The following is a 24,171-nucleotide window of genomic DNA, read 5'->3' as shown; positions in this document are numbered from 1 at the left end:
CAAAAATACATTTTTCACTCTTAGGTTCTCAAGCTTTATGTTTCTCATCAGGAATATGGGCCCATGCTTCACTTCCAAAAACAAGAAAGTGACTTACATCTGGTTTAATTGAGCTCCATGCTTCTTCTAGAGTGATATTCTTTAAAACCCTAGTAGGAGTGTGATTTACTATGTAATTTTCATAGTTAATTTCTTTTGCCCAAAAATTAAGACTAAGTCCTTTAGATTGAAGCATACAATTAGCCATTTCCTTTAAGGTGTGATTCTTCCCTTCAGCTACACTATTTTGTTGTGGAGTATATGGAATAGTATGTTGCATTTGAATTCCATTCTTAGTGCAAAAGTTGATGAATTTGTTGTTAACATATTCTTCACCATTATCAGATCTTAGCTTAAGAAATTGATGTCTAGATTGTTTTTCAAGAAAGGCGTTAAAGGCCAAGAACACGTTAAATACTTCACTCTTGAGTTTTAAGAAGTATACCCAAGTGCATCTAGAGAAATCATCAATGAAGGTTAATAAATACTTGTAGCCAGAGAATGAAACAACTGGAAGTGGACCACATAAATCACTATGCACAAGCTGTAAAGAGGCTGAGGCGTGCCAAGAGGCATGTTTTTCAAAACTATCCCGATGATTTTTTCCGAGTACACATCCGAAACAAACACCATCCCTGCAAGATACCATTGGAAGACCTATCACCATATTTTCTTTACATAGATTCTAAAGGGAGCGATAATTTAAGTGACCAAATAACTCATGCCAAAGTTTGCTCACTTCATCATTATGAGCAACAAATACCGAGGGAATATTTGATGACCCAAATTTGTTAAACTTATACAACCTTGTAGAATCATCAGCAATGCCAGTAGCTAAAATCTATCTAGGATCTCTTAGGTCCTTAATTACAACATCATGAGGTGAAAATTCAATGATTTTACCTTCACCCGAATGAGTTATTTGATATACAAATAGAAGGTTGTGGGATAAGGTTGGAACACGTAATACATCATTAAATTGACCATTGCCTAGATGAACAGTTCCAGTCCCTACAACACTAAGAGATCTATCATTACCAACATATATATTTTTGGTGTTACAATCATTTAAATAAGAAAACATGGCTTTGTTTTCTACCATGTGATAAGAACCTCCAGAATCAATGAGCCACTCATGAGAATGAGAGGAAGAAGATACATTTAGTGCATAACCAGAGCGACATGCTTGACAACCACATCTAGAAAGTGTTATTCCTAAAGATGAAGTTGAAATTAAAGAGTTCTCCAAATAGATGTTATGCTTCTTCATTGCTACTTCCAAGGCTTCCATCTTCTTAAAGAATTTGGATTCTAAGTGGCAATGTCTGTCAGTATTCTTCTCTTTGTTTTTATGTGCCTTATCATTTTGTTGAAATGATTTTTCATTTTGAGACTGAAATTGCTTAGGACCCTTGTTTGGTTTAGGACCATTCTTTTTAGGATACTGCTTCCTAGGATTCTTTGAATTCGGTTGCTGCTGGGCGGCTAAGTCTTTCTCAGAAGAGTTTCCAAGATTAAGAAGACTAATATATAAGAGATTTTCTTGTTCTCTTATTAAAGAATCACAAAAGGCATCAAAAGAGGGGGACTTGTAGTCGTGTCCTTGAGAAATAAAGGCTTCTCTAGTAGAATGGAAGGTGGAAACAAATAGAGAGTAGGTTTGTCCCAACTTAGTAAGAATGGAATAGATAAGGCTACCATCTTCTTTCTTAACCTTAACACCTTCCAAGAGAAGTCTAACGGTCTTGAACCTCGACAAAAAATCTTCAATGGAAGAAAAATTATTGGGGTCCAATGTAAGCAACTCATTTTCGAGTTGATGGGCTCTAATTTCGTTTTTAATTCCAAAAACTTTAGTGATTTGTTTCATTGCTTCATTAGGAGTATCAAGTTCTGTGATATGGAATCTAAGGTCTGGATAAATAGACATCCCTATCAACCCACGTGCTTTATCTTTCCTGTTTTCCCATTTGGCTGCCGTATCTTCATTTGGAGGTTTGGTTTTTAGCCTGAGGTATTTTGTAAAGACCTTTACTTCTAAGTAAATCTACAATGTAGGACCACCATTGGAAGTAGTCGGTGTTTTCAAGAATAACTTGACATGCACTTTCCATTTTAATAGAAACTGAAGCTGTAGATGCTGAAAATAATTATTCCAATGGAAATATCTCAAAAAATTAGGTTGGTTAAGAAAAACGGCTCTGAAAACGGCTCCCGCATGAAGAAGTTATGGCTTTTTGAAGAAAAGTTGTTGAAGATTCCGACAAAGTGCGTGAATGTGAGGAAATGAATGATAATGTTATATTTAAAAAAAATTCCCCCCTTCCAAACTTAATCTAATTAGATAACTTTAAAAAAAAATTATGTGACTCAATTTTATAAACAAGTGAAAGTCACTTTTACAATGGTACTTTATGAGCTACCCACTAAATTGGAACTTAAATAAAAGATAAAGAGACTTTAGAATTATATGTGACTCACTTTTTATAATGGGTGAGAACACTTTTACATAAAGTAACTTTAAAACATAAGTTAAATGTGCTTTTTGAAAAAGTAAATTAACAAAAAGAAAGTATTGAATTCAAGACCTCTATTCTCATAAAGTAACTTTGGACCAAGTGAGCTAGTTTAAAAGGTTAGTAATTTTTGGAAAAGAGGAGTTTTTTTTTTTCAATGTTTCTGATTTTTCGAGATCACACTAAGGTGAAGTGGAAAAGAGCATACGCATGAGAAAAATCCTTCCTTTCTATTTCTGATTTTCCTAGATCGCACAAAGTCACGGGGAAAAGATCATACACAGAAATGAAAGGTATAGATCTGATAATAAAAAATAGAGAGCTAAATAAACCGAAATAAACAAAGAAATGAATAGCTAGAACTGCAAACAAAGACTGTATACCTCCATATCTTAAAAATGATGTACATAAGGCTACTGAAAACCTTTTTGTGTGAAACGAAATGGGTTCCTCACTGGAATAGATGCTCCTAACACAATAGAGCAATCCTCTCAGCATGAAAGCAGTCAGAAACAATAGATCTAGGAAACGACAGTCAGATGTAGTTGTACCAGCTTCAGATTTGTATTATCAATGGATACGACCCTCAAATAGCTCTGATACCATGTAGGAATTTACAGGGTAATTTCCTCAGACAGAACACCAAAGTACGCCGCTCACAAACAGATCACAGATCAATACACCAGTATTCTTAACGTGGTTAAAACCCTCAAAGAGGGAAATAGTCCACGGCCTGAGCCAACGTGGCCATTTCAGGCAATTTATTAATAAAAGATTGAAAATTTACATAAGCTTCTCTAATGAATGGTTACCCTACAAATGACTCTCCAAGCTCTTTAAATAAATATCATGGACCAATCGGGTGTTAAGCCACGGATCAAGTGTTGGTAATACCGACAAGAGAATGAATTGTTGGATCACTTCATGTCTAGAACATATCGTGACCGTCAAAATGTAAGTTACAAAACTACATAGTAAAGAAACACACTTTATCTAACTCTACACTAGACCAAGTTATACTTAACTATTTCCTATGTGTCGAAATATCCTAACGATAGCATGTCTTGCACAGTTTCCGGTGGAGTAGTTGACAAGCCTCATCATTGAGTAATTATATGGGCCTTAATTGTCCTTAATTCACCTCCTAGCTTAGTCAAACCAACTATTCTCACAACTTATTGCATACTTTTGATTATATTTTTTTTATGAGATGAGTTAGAATTGGATATTTTGCTTTGTGGTCTAATATGCATATAATATAGGAATAAAGGATAAAAGCAAGGAAAAATGGCAAAGTCCTTAGTCAAAACTCGAATGGACAAGGCAGAGTAATTATAGGAGTTAAATCCTCCTCATTTACTACCCCTCCATTCGAATATTCCTCCGTCAACTCGGACTGCAAACAGACATCACTTTGAAGACTAGAAGATAGCCGAGCAAGTGAAAAGGACAAAAACTAGTTTATTCAGACTTTCATTGTAAAACTCTACCTTATTTCTGAGCTGCAAGACTTGTGACAGTTTGTTCTGTAATCCATGGTTTTCATAATGAGAATGAGTTCTGTTTTAAGCCAGCTCTGAGTTAACTTAGAGGGTTGAAGCTCTTGGGTTAGGACCCGACCTAAGCAGCCAAGGCTCCTCTTTATTGTACATGTAGGCTAGCATAGATTTCTAGTTTTGTTCATTTGCTTAAGTAGCTTCCTGTTTCTATTCATTTGCTTCAGTAGCTGCATTTTCTTTAAGTTTACTTCCATTTGTGTTTTTTAAATTAGCAGGTTAGCTAGAGGAAAAAGATCACCATAAGGTTGTCCACAGGTGTCCTAGCCTCAGCTCATCCCTCATGGACCATGACCTGAGGAAGAGACCCTTCAACAACCCCAAAAACACAGGTTTCTAGTTCTCGCATGAGCTATGGAGTTTGTTGTTCAATGCAGTTATTTGTTCACCCTCACTAGTTTTTTTGTTGTTTTCCTTTGAAACCTCCTTCAGCACGTTCTTCGTGCATTGCTTCCTCATCTTTTGATCCACAAAAAACCTTCACAATCACCATCTGATTCATTATTTTCTCCGACTTCTGCCTCCCGTTAAGTCTTCCACTTATTTTATGCACTTTAATTTGCACTGTTGATCTGTCTCTTGATCCGATGGCTATCGCATCACCTCAACACTTTATGCACTTTAAACCCCCACTGTCGATCTGCCTCGACTGATCTGACAGCTATCGCATCACCCAATCACCAACTAGCTTGGCCAATCTCCACCATTGATTAGCCCAGCCTGATCCAACTGCTATCAAACTACGTGTCATGCAGTAAGGCTAATCACATGAAATTTTAGAATTCTGCTTACGACCTTGAGGACATGCAAGAAACTACTTACTGCCTTAGAAACCCGCTCCATCATTTCCGCACGTTTTTTTTCCCGCGATACGATCTCCGTCGTCCATCCTATGGTTAATCATGTATGTCCATCTCTTAACTTAATCCATGCGATAAGATCTCAGCTGTTCATCACTTCGTTACCTTGTTTATCCATCTCTTGACTTAACCTCCACAATAAGACCTCAGTCATTCATCCTGTGCATTCAGCTTGTTCATCCATCCAGTCACTTAAGCCTTCATTGATCTGATATTTGATCTAAGACAATTAATAAGGTATTACAAACTCATGTGCATGGATGTGCCCATGTTATTTTGTGCAACATATTGATAAGATTGTGAAATACATAGGCAATGAAGCAGTAAAAGAAAATATAATAGGCAACACATATAAATGTAACAAGTTTAATAAGGAGTTCACCTAATACTCATGGGCTACGTCTCCTAGTCTAGCCTCTAGTGGTGGCCTCTCTATTATGTCTTCATAGTAGAGTTTTTACAACAGTGAGCTCAATTGAGTCTCACACAATAGATACAAATAAGTAAGACTATACTTGGATCCCCCAAGTCTCTTTTGAGTACACAGACTCCCCTTACTGGCTCTCGGTCTCTGTTGATTACAATAGTATGAGCCAATTTGAGACTCAATACATGACAGGTGTGTAGAGGAGTTTTCTTGAACCTCTCAAGCCTTCTTTGGAGTACACAGACTCTTTGAATCTCTCTGTCTCTGGCTTACTACCTCCTTGCTTACTCTCTGTCAGTTTGTGGCTTTAAATCCAGTCTGCTCCTTGACTGTTCGTTTGCGCTTCTTAGATTTCCAGCTTTCTGGTTCCACTGCCTCTACCTGTTTGAATCCATCTATCCTACGTAATCAATCATTGTATAATTCCTCACAAGGAAGTGGCCACCTATTTCATAACGTGTGAGTGTTAGTTCTCTTGGACATATTTGAAACGACCATTTTTTCCGTTAACTCCAAGAATGCCCATGAAACACGACCTTCTACCAATGCATCATCCATATCGAACATAAAATCCTATGTGATCTTGCTTTATAATCTTGTCAAATCCTGTCATCCATTGGAACGTGTCTCCACTGTTGATTTGGGGGCCCCAGATCCTACGATTGTCATTCATATCGAGCGGCTAAGTAGCATGATGTCTACCCATCCGAAGTGAGTGGTTTTCTCTCTCTTCTGCCGGGACGCATGGAAATTAATGTATAGCAACGGGCAGAACTCAATTGAAGCCTCTTACCACTTGAATCCCATCCAATATCCTACTGGTTTTGTGGAATCCCACTTCGACGGAACCGAAACAATATTTTCCATGTTTTATAATTATTTCGGGTCTGGGTGCTCGGGGCTTCTCTTCATTGAGAGGTTTGCCTTGCGATAGTTGCTAATCGCATATCAGAAACTACCTTCGTTGCTTAAATTTGACCCTGCATTTGTTGGTTGGTGCCAGAACGCGTTACCATGGTCCGCCTCTCAGTGTGCTAGATCAACAACCCTCGTTGATCCGTGTTGATCACCATTGCAACTGTCTGAGGATTCCCTCGATAGCTTGATCTTTATAAGACTTTGAATCTTTAGCATGATTAAAGTGTTTATGAAAATTTAGAGAGTGTTCTAGGAGCCATTTGGATCTTGCCTTCCCACTAAAAAAGCTTTTGGACCACCAAAAGTTATTTTTTAAGCGTTAATCAAGTGAGGATATAGATTCCTCGCTTGCCCAATTTTTATCCATCTTGTGCTTCTTGGTTTTGAACCCTTGAGTCCAATTCTGAGGTACTAAACATCCCCTCTGCATGTGGTTCTCACCTTATTGTCCAGAACTGTATCTTCCTACAATTCAATGAGATATTCAGGCAACAGATCATCAATAGAAGGAAACTAGCTCTGCTCTTCGGGATCTTCAATCAATGAAGTTTCAAACAGTCTCAAGATTTCTACATTAACTACTAAATAGATGTACATGTAAGTTGGAAAATCAAGGCGAAAAGTATTCTCACCAATTTTCTCAAGTATCCTAAAAGGTCCATACCTTATTGGCTTCAGCTTATTACCTTCACCTTGCATTCTGCCTTTGCTGATATACAGCAAGAATTGATCACCAACTTGGAAACTATGCTCAGTCTAATGCTTATCATGCCTTGCCTTATACTTGGCTTGGCTCCTTTCCAGCTATTCCTATATTGCCTGTTAAATCTCTTGGATTTGTTCAATGAAATTGATTGCTTTGTCCACATCACTGTGTCCATCAACCGCTATGTCTGTACGAAAGACAAAATCCAAGGGAGACCTTGGTATGAAACCAAAACAGGTCTCAAAAGGAGATCTCTGTGTAGAAGAATGTTTAGCTCGGTTGTAAGCATGTTGCACATAACACAAATGTTCATCCCAAAGCTTGGGATGATTACTGCAATAGCCTCTAAGCAAATGGATCATTTTCTGGTTGACCACCTCTGTTTGGCCATCTGTTTGTGGATGAAAGGCTGTGCTCTTCTTCGGTCTAGTGTCCATCAATTCCCACAGACTTGACCAAAATTTCCCAACAAATTGGGAATCTCGATCACATACAATGAAAGTGGGTAATCCAAAATGAACCCATACATGCTAAAAGAACAACTTTGTTGTTTGTTCAGTTGTAATTTGTTCATTACAATGTATTAAAATACACATTTGGCTGAACCTATCCACAACAACATATAAATAGTCATGACCTTTTCTAGATTTAGGCAATCCCCCAACAAAGTCCATGGAAACACTTTCCCAAGGATGAGAAGGAATTGGTAGTGGAGTGTACAAGCATAGTTTTCTATTGTTGGGCTTGCTTTTAGCACACATGGTACACCCTCTTACATATCTAGAAACTGTTTCATTCATTTTTTGCCAATAAGAAAATCTTTGCAGCTGTGTAACTGTTTTACTTACACCAAAGTGACCTGATATTAGAGAAGTGTTTGCTTCTCGAATTATCTTTACTCTTTTGGTTTGAGGAATGCATAACTTTCCAAAATGATACAATATTTGGTCCTTAACATGATAATCCAATTCTTCTACTTGTTTTCCATGACTTAAAGTTGCATATACATCTTTAAAGTCTATATCTTGAGCATATTGTTCAATGTAGCTTTCATGCATTACTGAGTTATGCTTAAGTATAATAGATGCATTTATGATTGGTTTGGACAAAATATCTAGAACTTTATTGTGTATGCCCTTTTTATATCTGATGACAAGATGAAACTGTTGTAGAAAACCCATCCACCTATAGTGTCTTGATTGTTACAACTTAGTTTGTGAGTGTAAATATTGAAGTGGTTGATGATCAGTATGTATAACTATCTCTTTGCCCATTAGATAATGTTTCCATTTTTTCACACTCTATACTAATGCATACAATTCTTTATCATATGTGGGATAATTAACTACTATAAAATTAAATGTCTCAGAATGATAACATATGGGTTTTTCGTGCTGCATCAACACTGCTCCTATGGCATAGTTACTGGCATCTGTTTCAATCTCAAATGGTCTTTGATGATTAGGCAATGCTAGTACTGGTGTTGTACTAATCTTTTCTTTTAAGGTGTCGAAGGTTTTCTCCTGTTTGCCTACCCACTGAAACAACTTGTTCAATCATGTTAAAGCATGTAAGAGAGCTACAATCAAGGAAAAGTTAGCAATAAACTTTCTCCAATAATGTGCCGCTCCTGGGAAGCTTCTAACTTCTGTAACAGATTTGGGTTGAGGCCATTTTACAATGACTACAACCTTAGAGGGATCTACCTTCAATTCACCACCCCCTACAATATGACCCAAATAATTCAAAGATGTTTTGCCAAATTCACATTTTGATAGCTTAACATAAAGATTTTCTCTTTTCAAAAGATCTAGATACTGCTTTACATGCTTCAAATGTTCTTCCCATGTTTTACTAAATACAAGAATGTCATCTAGATATACAATGACAAAATCATCAATAAAAGGCCTGAGTACATCATTCATTACTCTCATGAAAGTAGCAAGAGCATTAGTTCATCCAAAAGGCATAACTAACCACTCATACAGTCCCTACTTTGTTTTGAAAGCATTCTTCCATGCATCTTGTTTTGCGACTTTGACCTGATGGTATCCACCATGCAAGTCCAACTTGGAAAAATAAATAGCTTCTTTCAACTGATCTAATAGATCATCTATGCGAGGAAGGGGATACCGACTTTTGATCGTTATCTTATTCAGTGCTCGGTAATCAATGCACATTCTCCACGAGCCGTCTCTCTTTCTCACCAAGACAATTGGAGACCCACATGGTGACGTGCTAGGTCTTATGAACCCTTTCTTGAGCAGCTCCTATACCTACTTCTTGATTTCTGCATTCTCTAAAGTGCATAACTTGTACATTTTTATGTTAGGCAATGGAGCATCTTGCTGCAAAATAATATCATGCACTATTTCCTTTTCGGGTTGCAAACCTTTAGGTTCTTGAAATAGCATATCATATCCTGAAACAACTTTTTCTAAATCATCTTGCTGTTTAGCATCACAACTTTCAAATACATTGGTTTTATCAGGTTTCTTTTCCTTGTTGTGGATGTAAATCCTCTCTGCGGACAGAGACGATCCCTACTAGCCCAAACCGGGTCTAGCAACAATCACACAATGCTATCACGCAAGTTCCTAATTGCAAATAAAAAGTGGGTGGTGAGAACCTACTTGGATTCCAACGCTAGTGTTCGTCAAAGAGATGTCGCCCTCGTTCCTTTGCCTTGGCCGGTTATGATCCCCACGATCTCCGTGATTGCACACCTGCACATGCAAATAACAACGCGAAAACAAGCATAAAATCTAGTAGATGCAATTATATATTAGTCAGAAAAGATATAACTCAACATCAAACATAAAACAATGAGAGTGGAACCATAATGATAGTCATCTATTATCAATAAATAACAAAGAAGAATACAACCACTGTTCTGACGTCAAATCCTCCTTTGGCTGGGTAGTCAGCTACACAAGTCTTGCAAAGCTTGTTGGGATGAGGTATAAGCCTCTCTCTCTTTGGGTGACAAGAATCTCCTTACTTAGATTTGGCCTTATGGGTACAAAGAAGGCTCTTGTAGCTTCAAACTCTCTATCACTATGCTGGAACTAGAACTACTGTAACTATCACTGTGACTAGCTTGCTTAAGGCATAGCGGCAAGCTTTTATAGATAGAGAGGAAAGAGATAGGATCAACCACATTATTCATGGGATTGGCTTTATCACTTGGAAACTTCCATGAAAGGTGGCAAACCACTTCCCTTCTATGGAGATTTGAAGCCAAACCATCCTAGCTCAACATAGATTCAGTTGGTGAATGGGTTAAGGAGAACCCTCTGAAGCTTGTTGGTTAAAAAATTTACTCAATTCGGTTGGCACGAGTGCGACTCTGGGACAGAGCGCCAATGGCACGCCCTTTTTAGAGGATTTCCTCATTGGCACGGGCAGTGAACTATGGACCCGCGCTAATGCAAAAAGAGTTGTTTTCATGGGTATTCAGCAAGAGATGTCTTCAGGGAAAATGAAGCTCATGCTTAGAGGAATATGATGCAAGTGGTTTCAGGTCATGTCACTTCTCATAGGTCCTAGAATGAGTCCTCCAGTGTGCGGGTGAGGGGTAATAGGGACGGTGACAAACGGTGACAAATTGTTGTGTAACAGATGCCCCCAAAGCATGAGGCCCGAGAGAGAGAGGGGTGAAATGATTTACAAGAACATGTGTGACTGAAAACACGGCCGCCGAAGAACCTGTGTAAAGAAGTACAACTGATATCTCAAGTACATGATATATGTGGTATGGGCATAGCCATCCATAGTAGAGTACATAACAATCTAGATCCTAGGCATGGACACAGCCATCCAGTGAATGAGTCATGTAATGATCATAATAATCCACAAATCGCAACCTGGATTCCAATAAACAAAATCCAGGGTCTTGCGCTCCATCTCGACCCAAACAGAGTACAAGTCCAAGCATGCGAATACATGAGTTGAAGTCGAACATGCATGAACATCGTCTGATTACCAGTCAATGATGAAAACTGTTAACAGATGCGAGAGGTACCACCAATAATGACAATGGCCCTCAAGGTACTATAGGTACAATCTACGGCGTGCAAATAAGTGAGCTGGCATCGAACACCCATAGAATCATTCGATCGGAGGCCAATGATGAAAACCTCTCGTCGAACACGAAGAACCTGCCATTGAGGCATGCAGGCTCCAAGGCACCGAAAGGGAGTCTCTAGATCAACTTCTTGGATAATGAGATGAAGTCGACAGGAAGTGACCTTGATCAAAGGTGGGCCATAGTGTTTCCCACATCAGTGACACGAGACAGAGGAAGAATGTTGTGGTGACTCAGAATTATGTGAGGTATCAGAGGAGGGTTGTAATTCTGCAGAGGTCAACTTCTCTTAAACACATCGGCGGCACGACAGTGGATTTGGCAGTATTTGACATCAAATGAGCAGAGGTCATGGTGACAAGGCAATGAGCAAATGAGAGGTCAAATAGGATAACCCAAACCCACAGAGGCTAGTGTAAAAAACAAGATGAGATGTCCCCACCCAGACACGAATGTAGACGAGTGCCATGTTCAAGAGCGACATACTGCCGACACGACAATAATTATGGGTCCACTTTCCCCACCATTTCTGGCGAGTACCCCAGTTATTTTTAACAAGCTTGACAGGGATAGCATATGCTTGTCAGAATCCGATGTCATTAAGTTTTAACGAGTCTAACAAAGGAAGAACTCGACGTCTTTTCCTGTTTAGAGAGTTTGAAAAGACAACAGAAAAGAAAACTCTAGGGGGGTCCTTTTTCGTAAAGTTGTGTCTCTCGAGCCCGAAAAAGTATAAAACAATGCTCGAAAGAACCGCTCGACCATTACGATAGAGGAGTACTTTTCATTTATAGTGACATCAACCTGAAAAAGTAAAAAAGCGATCAACGTCACGTCATTTCGTAACCTAAAACGACAAGGGTCCGATGATCTTTTCATTTTTACACGGTCGGAAAAGAGTTTAAAGACAACCGCCTCTTATTTACGTTTAACGAGTCAAGAGGGATAACTCGGCAATCTTTTCATTTTTAGCGAGTCAGAAAAGAGCTGAAAGATGACTCCATTTTTATTCTCTTTAACGAGTCAAAAAGGGAAAAATACTCAGCAATCTTTTCATATTTTATGAGTCAGAAAAGAGCTTAAAGGTGACTCATCCTAGAGGAACAAGTGGTATAAAGGGTAGCAACTGGTTCCGGCAATGGTGGAACTACTCAAAACATGTAATGGTCAAGAGGCTGGCTAAGAAAACCACTCATCGCTGCGGTTCCTCAGGAAAGGAAAAACGACCAAGTGAAGGCATACGATCGGCCAAAGAGATGGCGGTGATGGAATGAAAACAACCAAGGCTCATCTAGCAGAATTCAGCGGATAAAAATGGCAATCACGAGATGTAAATCGGGTATGGGTTCATTTTTACACAAGCTTGAACCATGGAGAACTTTGCTTGGATTCGGTTTCATGTTTACATAAGCTTGAAATGAAAAACTATGCTTGTTATGAGTTCGCATGCCCCCAGGCATAATGACGCAAAATGAGGTACATGCCCCCCAAGCTTCATTGCATTCAACAAAGTGGATGGAATGAAGGTTCACTCTCGAGATCTATGAAAGACTCGACTTGTATTTTACGAGATCTTAATCAAAAGACTCGATTTGGAAAGGGAGTTGTTTCATTTTTTAATGAGGTTGACGCAGTAAAAGAACTATCCTCATAACCTTTGTTTCATTTTTTAACGAGGTCGCCACAAGATCAAAACTATCCTCGGACACCTAGTTTCATTTTTTAAGGAGCTTGACACAGGAAAATGAACTATGCTCTAACAGACCTAGTTTCATTTTTTAAGGAGCTTGACATAGGAAAATGAACTATGCTCCGCCCGAACTTCATCATAATGAATAGAAAGTCGGGGATTCCAAGATTTCCACTCCCAGTGGAAGGGAAACATCTTGGAAGTCAGGGCTCAATGCCCCCAGGACACTATGCACGACGGCGGCATCACTGGATCCAGGCATGGGATAGGTGGCCACGTAGTTGATCTGTGGTGGGGTAGATGCAACTGGTGGATGAAAAATAGGAGGGGACGACAACGGCGCAGGAGGCATCGGGGGACTAACGAATGACACTTGATCGATAGTCACAATTCTTCCATCGTGCGGAAAGCAAACCACACAAAAAAGCGAAGAAACAAGGGCCCCCATGGCATAAACATAGTCGCAACCAAGGAGAAGACTAAAGTCTAAAACACCTTGGGTAACCAAGACGTCTATATAGACGGTTTTGCCTCCCAAACTAATAGGGAACTTCGGGAGAACTCCTAGAGATGGACAGGCTCCTCCGTCGAAGGCCAACAGATTCTAAGTGACTGGCCCAAGCTGCGGGGAACCTAAAGCTTGCCAAGTAGTGTACGACATAAGACTGACAGACGCCCCTTCATCCAAAACAGTGCCAGGTACTGCCTTAGCACAGGCATGTACTGTGATCTGGAAAGGCATATGGGATGGAAGGCGACTGACGATCAGGCGATTCCAATCAAAGGAAGCCACCAGACTACTTGGTGGGGGAACCGTATGATTGCCCCCATGTGCTAAAGGAACCGAAGGAGAACCTTCGAGAGCAGCTGGGTTAGGAGAGTCATTTCGGGACTCAGGAGAATCTGAAGAGACGAGAAGAACATGGGCGTGATTCTCTTCCGAAACAGAGTGAGCGAGCGGCGGACTCGAGTCGACACTCTTTCCGACCAATGGATGGTCTGGAACAGGCTGGGGACAGTCGGGTTCGGGAAGAGGAGGCTAGACAAGAGAAGAATATGAATCAATCTCTTTGTCAGCAGGTGAACAATTTGCGGCTACAGAGAGACGTTGATAGCCAACGGGAAGTTGGGGTGAAGGAGTTGTAAGACTTGCCAAAACACTGGAGGCTTTATCCATGAGCGGACAAAGGTGAAGGGGATGATTTCCTTCACAAAGTCTACAGGGGATTTGAATCTTCCCTTTCTCCTTACCTTTGTGAGTCGATAGGGGAACATCGCCGTGAGCCTCAGTGGACGATGACGGGCGGGCTGGATCATGAGACCATACTTCTAAGACCCTAGGGATGCCAGGACAATCACGAAGAAGATGGTCCCCCTTGCATAATTTACAAGGAAATTTGACCTTCTGCGGAGGAGTGGAAGGTGGCCCGACTTCAGGTGTACTCGGAGTAAGAGTTGTACTTCTAGCCTCTCTCTTGGGAGCCTTCTTCTTCTTCGTCTTCTTCTTCTTCTTCTTGGCCACCGGGTTACTCGAATCGAGACTTTCGCCAGGCGATGTAGAAGATGAGGACGTAGAAGTAGGCATAGAAGGGGAGAGGTCCACCTTAGAATCAACATGATGATGTTCAGGTGGAGGGACTGATTGATCAGACGGTGAGACGGTAGGGACCAAAGAGGTTGAGAACAACCAAACCGGCAACCCAACAGTTAACCCTGGAAGGGACAACGTCGCCATATAAGGAGCACCAACATTTCCAAAAGGAGCAAAATGACCAGGGTTCTCGTCAGAGGGGATCCCTGGGTTAGTGAACCCCGGAAAAGTTGCCATCGAGAACGAAAAGAAGCCTACTCAAGCTAATGCAAACGAGATCTAACCGGGTAAATGTGAACGCGGCCGAATAAATTTTAAGACAAAGGAACCGAACTTGACCTTTTCATGTTTTAAGAGTCGAGAAAAGGACAAAAAGATGACTCTAGTCTCCTTCGAATGTTTAGTGAGCCCGAAGTGACAAATGCTCTGATGAGCCTTTTCGTTTAAGGAGTCTGAAAAGGATCAAAAGTGACTACTCTGGAGAACTAGGCAAAAGGGTTTACCAAAAAACTCCGTAAAACTGCATATACACCTTGGCAGTCATATGAAAACCAAGGACTTCCCGTACGGAAGTCAATCTTCCTGAATGCCGTGTTCGGTGCGTTACGGCTTGTAAGGCGGCAGACACGGCTTCCTGTGGATAAACGATGATAACCTAGTGGGGTCTCCCCATATACTCGACGGTACTTGGGAGCTCAAATCTGTGCTAGACCACTTGTTGCGTCACGGAAGGAGGAATCACCCAACCTTAAGTGAAACAAAAGTGACTAGGTTTAACGACGCCGGAGCACGTGTCTAGCCTAGACCTCTAAACAGTGAGCATTATGTTCCAATGCGTTTTTAAGTTCATTCAATTCATTTTACGGATGATCTTTGATTAGGTTTCGATTTCTAGGTCCTACCGTATGTAATCTCTCACAATTCCCTAAATGCAAGCTATATGCCAAAATGTATCATTTCGTTCGATGAACACTAACTACGAGAGAGTTGAGAACTTTTCAATCAAACAAAATGACCATAAACAATCAAGAACCACTCTAATGCAGCTAATGGCAATAAACGAAACTTTTCTTTAAAGTCAATAATCAATGAAAAGCTCTTAATTTCAAATAACTAATGCAACACAAAAGAGATTATTCATTTTCTTTTCAATGGCAAAATGCACTAAACAAATTTTGAGAGATAGTAACACTGAGAAAAAAGATCAATTTCACTCAATAAGCACACAATCGAATCCCAAAACACCAAGATAGTCCTTGAAACCAAGAAGAAAACACAAAGACCTCTATGAGCAATGTAATCTAATGCCAAACGAAGTCAAGCGAAATCCAAGCAGAAAAGGAGAAAATCACTTGAATACCAACAAAAGGCTTTGACAACTACTGAGGAAGCGCAAAAAGTAATCACAAAGTCGACTGGACGATCAAAGAACCCAAGACTCCTACGGAATGCTCGACGCATAAAGCCACTAGATGCCCTAGGGCTAAAATGTAAAATCGATAGAAAAAGGCAAACACCCGAAGGATGAAGGTATAAAACCAGTCAGACAAGGATCAAACACACTCCAGTAATTGAAAAAGACGCAGCAAAATACAAATCCAAGCTCAGAGGGCTTGAAGACAAGCGAACTGGAAAAGTTGACAGGCCTGGCGCGACTGTCAGGCTGCAACTTGCGCTTTTATGGGATTGGTGCGGGTTGTCTTTGAGCAACTTGCGCCAATTGGCGCGACTGTAAGGCTAAAAAGTGCGCTAATCGAGTTTGCTAAGTCAAAAACAAAAGCAAGCAACCCAGGGCTTGAAAACAATATCTAGGCAAACCAAGGAGTAAGAAACAACAAGAAATCCAACCCAGAAAGCTATCTAAGCAATCAAACGAGAAACCAAAGAGACAAGACTTCCCCAGCGGAGTCTCCAAATTGTTGTGGAGGTAAATCCTCTCTGTGGACAGAGACGATCCCTACTAGCCTAGAATGGGTCTAGCAACAATCACACAATGCTATCACGCAAGTTCCTAATTGCAAATAAAAAGTGGGTGGTGAGAACCTACTTGGATTCCAACGCTAGTGTTCGTCGAAGAGATGTCGCCCTCGTTCCTTTGCCTTGGCCGGTTACGATCCCCACGATCTCCGTGATTGGACACCTGCACATGCAAAGAACAACGCGAAAACAAGCATAAAATCTAGTAGATGCAATTATATATCAGTCAGAAAAGATATAACTCAACGTCAAACATAAAACAATTAGAGTGGAACCATAATGATAGTCATCTATTATCAATAAATAACAAAGAAGAATACAACCATTGTTCTGACGTCAAATCCTCCTTTGGCTGGGTAGTCAGCTACACAAGTCTTGCAAAGCTTGTTGGGATGAGGAACAAGCCTCTCTCTCTTTGGGTGACAAGAATATCCTTACTTAGATTTGGCCTTATGGGTACAAAGAAGGCTCTTGCAGCTTCAAACTCTCTATCACTATGTTGGAACTAGAACTACTGTAACTATCACTGTGACTAGCTTGCTCAAGGCATAGAGGCAAGCTTTTATAGATAGAGAGGAAAGAGATAGGATCAACCACATTATTCATGGGATTGGCTTTATGTTATAGACAATTTTGTGCCTTGCAGCATCAGGCATGAATTGTCAATAATCCAAGGGATCCAAAGTCCCTAAACATGATGTTCCTACCCCTAGAGGAACAAGGTCAGCAAACCAACAGCTCTCAGATCAGTTCTCCACCTGAAAACACTCAAAAACAAGCAATCCTGAAATCAAAGCAGGTGCTCCACTAGGCTTCTGCGCTGAAACTCAACTCCTCCATGGTGTACCTGCGTTGCAAAGCAGGTAGAACAAAGGCCACCTGCGCTGAGCGAGATGGGACAAGTGGCACACTGAGTCATTGCTCTGGAATCTTCCAAAAATGACACTTGGATCAGGGATTTCGCCTTGTGATGAGTCAGAGCCTCTGTTTCTCCAAGTGGAAGCAAAGTTCTCCAAGTGGACTCAAGAACTGAAGATCAACTGAAGAGAGAGAGGACACAAGGCAGCTACACATCAGTTGCAAGCTGACTCATCCTTTCTCAATTCATCTATATATTGAGCTCTCTCCTATGAGCTCAGGAGTCTGGAATTTTGTGCAAAGTAATGATATGCTGTTGGTTTCACTATAGAACTATTGGGTGATTGCTTGAAGGAGGTGAAGAGGAGAAATTCTTTCTGCTGGGAGCTGTTGCTGGATTGGGGCCTTCAATGGTTGTAACACTATCAGAACTTTACTTCTTCTATTAATAAAAGCTATTGAGGTTCTTCTATATGCATTTGTTTCAATGATGTGTTGTGATAATTGTATATTTGATTTATGCTAATCCTTGAATCAGTTATGATTGCATGCTTCTTGTAGTTTCTTTCTTTGTTATTTTACAGGATCTCATTGTAGCTGGGCCAGTAAAAGAGCAAGGAGCTGAGAGCAAGCAAGCAAAGAGAAGAGTTTGGATTCGACATTAAGCGCAAGGCAACGGTTAGTGCATTTCTTCATTCTCTCTTGCTTTCATAAAGAAGTAAACCTTAAGTAGTTTTCTTTACAGTTGTTGCTGAGGTACTATCACCCTTAGAGTGGGATAGGGTCATCCGAATTGGATACTTTTCCCTACAACAAACTGGAAGGGAGGGTTGTTCTAGAATAAGATTCTTTTGTCAAAGTTATGAGAGTGGGATAATCTATTTCTCGCTCCCCTTGTCTAGGTAAGTAGGATACCGAGGAAGGGGACCATTTGCGGCAGCAAGTAGCCACCATCTTTGAAGGCAAGCCTCACCCATTAAAACATATGTTTTGAAGGATAAGTAGGGGCAGCCTCCAAAGAAAGAGATGAAATTGCTGCAACAAGTGGTCACCGTCTTTAGTAACCTAGTGATAGACATCGCCGGAAAAAGGGGTTTAGTTTGCGGCAGCGAACAGAACTATTTTTCGGATAATAAGTAAGAGGCAGCGCCTCGAAATTATACTTTATACCTGGGGGCATGCAAACCTTTTGGAGTGCAAGCATGGGACGACTATTTATTTTTTAAATTTTTAGCTCCTCCCTTTAAACCTGTAGGTCTAACCCGTTAAACTCGTAGGATTAGCCGTTTCCAGCTTGCATGAAGAAAGGATGTGGGGCAAAAGTTAAAACTTGCCAAATTGGAGTAACTAGTGAGGTATAGCTCCTTAAATATGACTACCTCACCTGAGGCGTTTCTTGTATTAAGACTGGTATGTTCGAGTAGTTTTAGCACACAGTTCATGCTCGTTAAAAAATAAACGCAAGATCCGAGCAGTTTTAGCACATAGTTCATGCTCGTTAAAAAATAAACATAAGTTGTGAGCAATCTTCCCCTAGAGTTCAAGCTCACCCAGAAAAAATGAACCGATAAATAACCTTGGTAAATGTAACCTTTGATAGCCATATTAAAGCCCTTGGTCGTGTTCTTGCAGTCTCACCTCCATCCATTCATTTGGCCAATCGTTCATCTCCATATGTTTGTTTACCCATTTTGAGGAACAGCTGCGAAGAGTGATTTCACTAAGCCATCCTTGTGACACTGCCGTGATTGGAATATTCCAACCTGTACCTGGAATCTGCTGCTGCCCTATTCATCACTCGTTCCTCGAAAGACGAGTCGTCTTTAAGCTCTTTTCACTGACTCGTAAAATATGAAAAGATTGCCGAGTTTTGGCCTTCCAGCTCGTTAAAGCGACCGGAAAGCTATCCCTCCTCTAGATTTTAATCTTTTTGGACCTGAGGGATTATTGCACAAAAAGATCGAGCACTTGTTTTGTTCGGCTCGTTAAAGCGATCGAAAATTCATCCCTTCTATATTGTTTTATACTTTTTCGGACTGAAGGGATTAGATGATGAAAAAGGAATTTTGGAGTTGACTTTACGTACCTTTTCAAACTCTCTAAAAATGAAAAGGACCGAGTTATCCTTGTCGTTAGACTCGTTAAATTCATTAAATAGCGACAAACTTGTCTTTAGACGAGAACGAGTTTCCCTATCGCTAGGCTCGTTAAAACATAGCGATGGGCTTGCCCGAAGGGCAGGTTATAGAACAAGCATATGTTATCCTCCTCAAGCTTGACAAAAATAAAGAGGTACTGGTCAGCAATGACTGGGGAAAAATTGGGAGAACCTCACAGCTTTAATGGTAGCAAGTCGCTCTTGAACATGACACTTTGTCCTCCGTATCACATCGGGTTGGGTTGTTTCATTCACCGGTCTCATCACCATGGTCCTCGCCACACCATCCACATTTGGGGTAATGCTACCGATCCATCACATCAGTGTCGTTATATGTTCAAGAGATGTTGTTCTGCAAAGATTCAACTGTGTCCCATCCACTGCCATACATTGTCTTTCATCCATTTCATGACCGCCACCCTGAATCATACATCATAGTTTGTTTTCACCTCATCACAATCACTAGCTCCGTTCCGTGTCAATGATGTGGGATTCATTAAGGCCCTCCTTTGACAGATCACTCCTTGTCGACATCAGCTCATTATCCAAGGAGTTGATCTAGGAACAAGCCCTTCAGTACTTTGAAGCTTGCATGCCTCAATGGCAAGTTTCTCACTTCCGGCGATAGGTATACATCAATGATCTTTGACCAGAAGATTTTGCACGGTGGTCGACACCAAGTCCTTTATTCCCACCATGTGAATTGTACTGCCGTACCTTGAGGATCATCATCCTTATCGGTGATTCCTCTCGCGCTTGTTAACGGTTTACATCATTGACCGGTAATCAAGCGATGTCTTTCCATGTTCGACTTCAAGAAATTCTCACATGGATCGACTTGTACATCGAGTGAAGATCGGAAGAGATTGAAGACCCCGGATCTAGTTTCATCCATCCGGGCTGCGATATATATTCAGGATATAAAGACATTTGATGTGTACATCATTGCAGCAGATGATCATCCTTCTCAAAGGATGATAATTTCAGCAGAGAATTATCAGTCTACCATCAGACGATCGTCTGTTCTATGTACCAAAATGAATTTATAAAGCTGAGCATGGGAATGCCCGCCTCAGCTAGATCATGAAAAAGTATGAAAAATAATGTATTGTATTGTATCTTATTACAGGACACTTCTCAGCAGATTGAATGAACTTCGGATCCTCCTAATAAAGCATTTCACCCGATAAACGACCTCATACTTTAGGGGGCATCTGTTATAGACAATTTTGTGCCTTGCAGCATCAGGCATGAATTGTCAATAATCCAAGGGATCCAAAGTCCCTAAACATGATGTTCCTACCCCTAGAGGAACAAGGTCAGCAAACCAACAGCTCTCAGATCAGTTCTCCACCTGAAAACACTCAAAAACAAGCGATCCTGAAATCAAAGCAGGTGCTCCACTAGGCTTCTGCGCTGAAACTCAACTCCTCCATGGTGTACCTGCGTTGCAAAGCAGGTAGAACAAAGGCCACCTGCGCTGAGCGAGATGGGACAAGTGGCACACTGAGTCATTGCTCTGGAATCTTCCAAAAATGACACTTGGATCAGGGATTTCGCCTTGTGATGAGTCAGAGGCTCTGTTTCTCCAAGTGGAAGCAAAGTTCTCCAAGTGGACTCAAGAATTGAAGATCAACTGAAGAGAGAGAGGACACAAGGCAGCTACACATCAGTTGCAAGCTGACTCATCCTTTCTCAATTCATCTATATATTGAGCTCTCTCCTATGAGCTCAGGAGGCTGGAATTTTGTGCAAAGTAATGATATGCTGTTGGTTTCACTATAGAACTATTGGGTGATTGCTTGAAGGAGGTGAAGAGGAGAAATTCTTTCTGCTGGGAGGTGTTGCTGGATTGGGGCCTTCAATGGTTGTAACACTCTCAGAACTTTACTTCTTCTATTAATAAAAGCTATTGAGGTTCTTCTATATGCATTTGTTTCAATGATGTGTTGTGATAATTGTATATTTGATTTATGCTAATCCTTGAATCAGTTATGATTGCATGCTTCTTGTAGTTTCTTTCTTTGTTATTTTACAGGATCTCATTGTAGCTGGGCCAGTAAAAGAGCAAGGAGCTGAGAGCAAGCAAGCAAAGAGAAGAGTTTGGATTCGACATTAAGCGCAAGGCAACGGTTAGTGCATTTCTTCATTCTCTCTTGCTTTCATAAAGAAGTAAACCTTAAGTAGTTTTCTTTACAGTTGTTGCTGAGGTACTATCACCCTTAGAGTGGGATAGGGTCATCCGAATCGGATACTTTTCACTACAACACTTTATCACTTGGAAACTTCCATGAAAGGTGGCAAACCACTTCCCTTCTATGGAGATTCGAAGCCAAACCATCCTAGCTCAACATAGATTCAGTTGGTGAATGGGTTAAGGAGAACCTTCGGAAGCTTGTTGGTTAAAAAATTTACTCAATTCGGTTGGCGCGAGTGTGACTCTGGGACAGAGCGCCAATGGCACGCCCTTTTTAGAGGATTTCCCTCATTGGCGCGGGCAGTGAACTGTGGACCCGTGCTAATGCAAAAAGAGTTGTTTTCATGGGTATTCAACAGGAGATGTCTTCAGGGAAAATGAAGCTCATACTTAGAGGAATATGATGCAAGTGGTTTCAGGTCATGTCACTTCTCACAGGTCCTGGAATGAGTCCTCCAGTGTGCGGGTGAGGGGTAATAGGGACGGTGACAAACGGTGACAAATTGTTGTGTAACACTCCTAATTTAAGCTTTGATCTAGTTATCATTCACTAACAATCTAGCACAAGTTTGTCTAATCTTAGCAACCTAAAGCTCTGCTACCACTTGATCTAATATTTGATCTAAGACAATTAATAAGGTATTACAAACTCATGTGCATGGATGTTCCCATGTTATTTTGTGCAACGAATCAATAAGATTGAGAAATACACAGGCAATGAAGCAGTAAAAGAAAATATAATAGCAACACATATAAACACAACAAGTTTAATAAGGAGTTCATCCAATACTCCTGGGCTATGTCTCCTGGTCCAGCCTTCAGTGATGGCCTCTCTATTATGTCTTCATAGTAGAGTTTTTACAATAGTGAGCTCAATTTGAGTCTCACACAGTAGATACAAATCAGTAAGATTGTACTTGGATCCCCCAAGTCTCTTTTGAGTACATAGAGTATCCTTACTAGATCTCAGTCTCTATTGATTACAATAGTATGAGCCCAATCTGAGACTCAATACATGACAGGTGTGCAGAGGAGTTTGCTTGAACCTCTCAAGCCTTCTCTGGAGTACACAGACTCTCTGACTCTCTCTGTCTTTGGCTAACTACCTCCTTGCTTACTCTCTATCAGTTTGTGGCTTTAAAGCCAGTCTACTCCCTGACTATTCATTTTCACTTCCTGTCTTTCTGGTTCCCCTACCTCTATCCGCTTAAATCCCTCTGTCTTTCATAATCAGTCACTGTATAACACTTCACAGGGAAGTGGCCACCTATTTCATAATGGATGAGTGTCGGTTCTCTTAGACATATTTGAAACAACCGTTTTTTCCGTTAACTCCAAGAATGCCTGCAAAACATGACCTTCTGCAACGCATCGTCCATATCGGACTTCAAATCCTATGTGATCTTGCTTTATAATCTTGTCAAATCCAGTCATCCATTGGAACGTGTCTCTGCCATTGATCTGGGGGCCCCAGATCCTACGGTTGTTGTTCATATTGGTGCTAAGTAGCATGATGTCTACCCGTCCAATGTGAGTGGTTTTCTTTCTCTTCCATCAAGACGCATGGCAATTTCTATATGGCATCGGGTGGAACTTGGTTGAAACCACTTACCACTTGAAGCCCATCTGATATCCTTCCAGTTTTGTGGAATCCCGCTCCGAATGAACCGAAACAATATTTTCCACATTTTATAATTATTTTGGGTCTGGGTGTTCGTGGCTTCTCTTCACTGAGAGGTTTGCCCGGAAATATGCGATTAGTGACTTGTCGCTAATCGCATATCAGAAACTACCTCCATTACTTAAATTTGACCCTACATTTGTTGGTTGGTGCCAGTGTGCGTTACCATGGTCTGCTGCTCTTCACACTAGATTGATGACCCTCGTTGATCTGCGCTGATTGCCATTGCAACTGTCTAAGGATTCCCTTTGATAGCTTGATCTTTATAAGATTTTGAACTTTTGGCATGATTAAAGAGTTCATGAAAACTTAGATAGTGTTCTAGGATCCATTTGGATCATTCATGATAAGACCTCCATCATTCATCCTGTTCATTCATCCGATTCGTCCATCTATCCACTTAACCTCCACGATAAGACCTCAATCGTTCATCTTGTGTGTTCAGCATGTCCATCCATCTAGTCACTTAAGCCTTCACGACAAGATCTTCATCATTCATCTTATGTTTGTTCATCGATCCAACAATCCCTATGCGCTATTGCGTCCTTAAGTCCTCCTTTCATTGATTTCGACCTCTGATTGCTCTTTCGCTTGAAAACCAATTTAGTTTAAGTTTCTTTGCTTACACCTTAGTATAGTGTAATGCTCTATACCTTCTGCAACTTTGATAGCAGCATTAGGTTAGTTATTATTTTAGAAATTCTGCTTAGCATAGTTGTCTTATTGGTTAATTAGGTTATGATGTGGTTTAGCATTACATGTTGTTTTCTTCATTACTAAAGTAGGGTATCTCTCTCTTAGAATAGGTTTTCTCTTCTTCCATCAAAGAATTAAGCTTATTTTGACCCTATAGAAGAGTAGCTTGGAACCCCTAGGGTCTCTTGCCAGATAAACAGTGACAACACGCAGG

This window comes from Pinus tabuliformis, chromosome 2_2, assembly GCF_031772625.1.
Source record: "Pinus tabuliformis cultivar Carrire ecotype Pingquan chromosome 2_2, CPIR1, whole genome shotgun sequence".
Taxonomy (NCBI): domain Eukaryota; kingdom Viridiplantae; phylum Streptophyta; class Pinopsida; order Pinales; family Pinaceae; genus Pinus; species Pinus tabuliformis.
The sequence above is the reverse complement of the archived record's forward strand: the minus strand, read 5'-3'. Positions refer to the sequence as shown.